We start from the raw sequence: 6,154 nt of genomic DNA, 5'->3' as shown, positions 1-6,154 counted from the left end.
TGGACTTAAGATAGCTATAGAATGGAGAATTAAAAAGTTACACATCTATAGTGATTCACAACTAATAATCAACTAAGTCAATGAAAATTGTTTAACAAAAAATGAGAAATTGGTACCTTATAAACAAATGGTTGATTCTTTGAGATGATAATTCATATTTGTCTCATTTCAGCAAATCCCTAGAGCAGAAAACAAAGAAACCGATGCTATGGCTACACTTACAACATGAATCAAGTTTTGAATTCCTAGTGGAAGAGCTACATCACCCTATCTATGATTCCCAAGAAAGTCATTTTATTTGTACCCTTGTTGATCGTGAGTCATCCCATTATGATGCCCTTTATTCATACCTTCATGATGGCTTTATACCTAAAACCTTTAACTGATTGGAATGCAGAAACCTTATTCAAAATGCCTCATGCCATTCCCTTATCTTTGGTGATTTGTATAGAAGTGGTCTAGATGGAACACTTCTTAGATTCTTAGAAAAGGAAGAATCTAATCAAGTGTTAGTTGACATCCATAAGGGAATCTGTGGGAGACATTCCAATGGTCTTTCCATGGCTCAAAGGTTGCTTAGGGTGGTGCACTATTGGCCCATGATGTAGATTGATGCAGTAGCTTTTGTAAAGTCATGTGAAAAGTGTCAAAAACATGGTAACTTGATACATGCTCTGAGTAGGGAACTCATTCCTTCTATCTCTCATTGGCCATTTTAGTGTTGGGCCTTTCATTATGTTGGGTAGATTCATCCCAACTCATCATGTGGACACAATTTTATTATCACTACTACTGATTACTTCACTAAATGGGTAGAAGCTATCCCATTTTCTGTTGCCTTGGGAAAGATAATTTCTTTGTTTATTTTGAATCATATTATCCATAGATATGGAGTTCCTCTTGAGATTGTCACTGACAAAGGAGGCTAGTTAAAAAATAAGGACCTTAAACAACTTTGTAAGAAATTCAAGATAAAACAACATTGGTCCCCCATTTACTTTCTACAAGGAAATGGTCTAGAAAAAACATCAAATAAAACCATTCTCAAAGTCTTACATAGAACAATTCATAAGAATGGTAGAGATTGGCCCTTATAGATAAATCTGACTTTGTGAGCCTATAGAACGAGTATTTGTACTCCTACTAGGGCTACTCCTTTTGCCTTTACATATGGTGCTAAAGAGTGTTACCTTTAGAGGTTGAGATTCCTTCACTCAGAGTTTCCCTCAAAGGTCTAGTTATAGATGAAGACTACTGCACCATGAGACATTAATAGTTATAACTTCGAGATGAGAAACACCAAGCATCATTTGACCATATGAGGGTCTATCAGAAGTGCATGTCAAAAGCATTCAACAAAAAGGTTCACCTTAGAGAATTCTAGGTGGGAGATCTTGTCCTATGTGAAAATCCTAAGAATCAAAAAAATAGATATCAAAAGGGTAAATTTGAACCTAATTAGCTTAGACCTTACATTATTACAACAACTTTTGGGTCTAGTGCTTATTTACTATCTAGGGTAGAGGGAGAGCAGCTCCCTAATCCTATCAATGTCTTGTACTTGAAGAAGTTCTATCCATGATGCACGTTCTATCTAGGGAATCTTTGTACATACTTTTTTATCCTAAAAAAATACAAAAAAAATGATATACTGTCAAAATTCTAAAAATTGGAAAATATCCTTAAAAAATGATCATCTTAGTAATAAGAGCTTTGATGTATCTCCAAAAAAAAATTCCAAAAAAAGAGAAAAAAATAATAACAATCCAAGTGGTGAAAACTTGGAAATGGGTGCTACTTGAGGCCTTTGCATCCCTATTTCTTAGCACGTTTCCTCAACACTTGGCCTTTCTCCATCATGCCTTGTTCTTGTTGCCTTGGTTTGGAATTGGTCTTTGTTGAGGGGGCATAATTGTGTTAGCTTTGGTCTCTTGGTTGTGTTAGTCTTTAGGACACCTCGCAAATGGTGTTTTTTGACACCACCTCAACTATATATTTCAATACAACCCTTGACATTGAGTGTTTTTTAATGCTTATCAGTTTGGTATTACCTAGTTTCATCATGTGATCTTACCTACTTGCAAGCATTTGATCCTTATCCTTGGAACTTAGTATCAGTTCACACACTTAAAATTTTAAACACAAAAACTTAATGCTTGACTTATGTCATGATCTTTTCTTTGTGTGCTAATTTTTATTGATTTTTGTTGAGCATTCTTGTTTGATAAGTATCTCTAGGATGCATAGCTAGAGGACTTGGGGGCATGGGGCATGTTTTTATTTTTTTTCTACTTGTGGATGTGGTCTTGAAACTCTAGAGTGTCTCTCTTTTTTCCCTTGAAACACTTAGGAGATTTGAGGCATCATCCTTGACTGTTTTTGCACAACCGTTCTTACGGTCATCTTGACATCTATGTCTTGATGCGCGTATGGTTTTTTTGCATTAAATTAGGTAAGCTAACATCGAAGTCATCTTGTTCTTTATGTATTTGATGCTTATGTTAGAATATTTCCACATTCCAATTTGATATAAATCACATTCATATTTTTATGGTTGCGCTTGTGACTAGTGATGATTGTGTGATTTTTTGATGTCCATTAATAATGGCCCAATGATGAAAATAAGTTCTTTTACATTCTCTAATGAATGATGAAAACAAAATCCTATGTTAAAGTTTCTCTATTGCAAGTACACCTTTGCATTTTCATTTAGCTTACATTATTAGAATTCATGTTAGTTTGAATTTTTAGGCTGCATTATGAGTTTTAGAGGGTTTTCCCTTCATCTTTCTTATGGACTTTTAATCAACCATGGTCATGTTTTGATCGTCATTTCCTTATCTTCTTTCATGATCTCATTCAAAATTTCTATCTTAAACAGTTGATTGATTTTGAGGCATTCTATTTCTTATAGAAAATTTTCTTTTCTTCTTTCTATTTCTTTCCATATCTTCCAAATTTTTACCTTCCATTCACTTTCATCCCACTTCTTTTCTTCTAATTCAAATTTGGGGCATAATATTTCATGCTTGATGATCTACCTTGGTTCTTTGATTCTTATATCTTTCATCTTACATCAAGAACTTTATCTTTTGTTCGATTTGATCAAATTTATCAATTTGTTGTTTCTCCTCCATCTCATTTCAATTGCAATCATGAGGGGACATTATTTATCAACTTCAATCCTTGATTCAGTTCTATCAATTTTATCCTTGACTTTTTAAGTCAAAATTTATTTGTATTCTCGAATTGTCCACACATCTAGGTTGTTTTGTGATCCCAAATTGATATCACTTCAATTTCTTTCTTTGACTACATGTGTTCCCAAATCGATGACATATTAGTCAAAGAGAGGAAAATGTATGCACCCTAAAATGGTTGCCTAGACTATGGGCCCCCATTATTCAATTTATCAATTTTTTGAATCAATGGTTTGCAATATTTTATCAAATCAATTCAAATAAATTTCTTTGATCAAATTGTAATTAATATAATTATTTCAATATTTCTTAAGGTTTGATCATTTTATCCTAAGTCTTATTTAATTAAAAGAAAACCTCTTTTTTAATTAAATAATTAATCTGTATTTAAATGCACATATTTCTAAGTGGGATTCCATTTAATTTTCCTCCTCTTTTCTCATTAGTGGAATTTTGTCTCACACGGATCATTCTTTCTCCACCCTTGATTAAATCTTATTGTCTCTTAATCTTAATTGTCCATTCTTCTTTATAAGGGAGAGCCCTCTCCTCATTTTTGACATCCACAATTATGCTATCGTTATGCTATAGGTTTGGAGAGTGATTTTTGGAGGAGTTTGAGCATTAAATATTTTTGTGGAGAACTTCTATCTTCTTTTCTTCTTCTCTCATGTATCCATGGCTTCCATCATCATGATCCATCCTTGCATTTTCATATTAGCCTATATCCATATTTTCTTTCATAGAGTAATATTGCATTGTTATTTCCTTTTATAGATTAGATTTCCTTTCTTGCATTGCTATCATTTAGATTATCTTGCATCTTCATTTGCATGCATATTTTGATCCTTGAATCTCTCATTTTATAGTGTACTTGCATGGGCGCAAACTAGGTCAAACTGAGGTCCTCCCTTACAAACCCTTGAACTCCATGAATAGAGAGCTATGAGCTGTCATTCGAGACCTCATTCTTAAGAAATCTTGGATATAATGACTCAAAGAAGTGTGCTCACATTTTAAGCATACAAAAGGGCAGTGCCGTTATAATGTAAAAGGCGTTGGCTGCTATTTTTCCTATTAGACAACTTATTCTAGCCTTAATTTTGTAAGTAGAAAAAGCTTGTATAAAAAGGCTTAGGGTTAGGGATTTCATAATGTAATGGTGATATTATAGCTTCTTGTAGTTATTGAGCTATAAAGGATTGTAGATTGTAGTCACTAGATAATAATAATATTGGATTTGTTGTTGGTGGACGTAGCTCGGGGATTGGGTGAACCATGTTAAATCTTGATATCTTGTGTTCTCTTTTGTGATCTATTGTTTTCTAGTATTAGTTATATTTGCATGTAACTATTATTTCTGTCTGAGGTCAATCCTAATAAGTGGCATCAGAGCTAGACGATTGTCATTATTTTTTAGCTCAAATTGCCATCGTATTTTTTTTAGCCAGACTATTGTCATTTTTTTTTAGTGGTCCTCTGTAGGAAGGTCTCACAATTGAGTGGGAGTCTCACAGTTAAGTGAGAGTGATGGTAGATGAGGGTAAGCTAAAGGTGGATAATTTTAATGGGCAAAACTTTCAATTATGGAAGATGCAAACTATGGAGGACTATATTTATTAGAAGGATTCATGGAAGACATTGGAAGGAAAATCAAAGAAATAGGGAACTATGATAGATGAGGATTGGGAGACTTTAGATAGAAAGGCACTTGAAAGCATTTGATTATGCTTGGCACCATCAGTGACATTTAATATTACAAAAGTGAAGACAATGAAAGAGTTTATGGAAACCCTAGTGAAACTGTATGAAAAGCCCTTCACTTCAAACAAGGTATTTCTCATGAAGTGTTTATTTAATATGAAGATTATAGAAGGTGGATCTATTGCAGATCATATAAATGAGTTTAATATTGTTACTAGTCAGTTATCTTCTATGGGTATTAATTTTGATAAAGAAATTAGGGCTCTCTTGATTTTGTGTTCTTTGCCTGAAAGTTGTAATGACTTGGTAATGGCTATGAGTAATTTTATTTCTAGATCTAATACCCTACAATTTGATGATGTGATTGGTGTTATTTTGAGTAAGAAAACTTGTAGGAAGAACCTTAGGTGGATCTACATTAGGAAGTGCTTTGAACGCACAAAGTAGAGGCAAAATGACTGAGAGAGGAAACAATTCCAAAAATCACAGGAAATCAAGATGAAAGTCAAAGGGAAAGAGGTTTCAATTGAGAGGACCAAATGACTATTGGTACTATGGGAAATTAGGGCATAAGAAGAAAGATTGTTGGACTCAAAAGAAAAATGAAGGAGATAAACCAAAAGGGAACAAGGAGGAAAATATTGTAAGTAATAAATCTAAAGAAGATGCTTTGCTTTTGTCTTTAGAAAGTGTTGATGATTCCTGAGTTTTAGATTTTGGTACTTCATTTCATGCTACACCTCATAGAGGTTATTTTATCGATTATGTCCAAGGGGATTTGGGCTTGCTTATTTGGGGGATAATGAACCCTCTAAGATTTTTGGAAAGGGAAAAGTTAAGATTAAGTTGCAAAATGGGAATCATTGGCTACTACATGAGGTAAGACATGTTCCAAGGCTGAGTAGGAATTTAATTTCATTAGGGCAACTCAGTGATGTGGGTTGTGTAGTTACTTTTAATGATAAAAATTAGAAGGTTTCAAAAGGTCTCCTTGTAGTAGTAAAATGTGTAAAAGTAGGCACCTTATATCTTTATACAAGTCATATTATTTATTCTACTTTGATTTTTTTAGATAAAAATGAATATTTAGGAACAATTATTGCAGTTGAGCAAGGAGAACAAATAGTTGATGTAGATTCTAATACAACACTATGACACAATAAACTTGAGCACATGAGTGAGAAAGGTATGAAAGTACTTCATTCAAAACAAGTTTTACAAGGTCTAAAATGTGTTAATATGGATTTCTA

Source organism: Cupressus sempervirens, chromosome 9 (genome assembly GCF_028749045.1).
Source record: "Cupressus sempervirens isolate cs-2001-9-10 chromosome 9, ASM2874904v1, whole genome shotgun sequence".
Classification (NCBI taxonomy): Eukaryota; Viridiplantae; Streptophyta; class Pinopsida; order Cupressales; family Cupressaceae; genus Cupressus; species Cupressus sempervirens.
The sequence above is the reverse complement of the archived record's forward strand: the minus strand, read 5'-3'. Positions refer to the sequence as shown.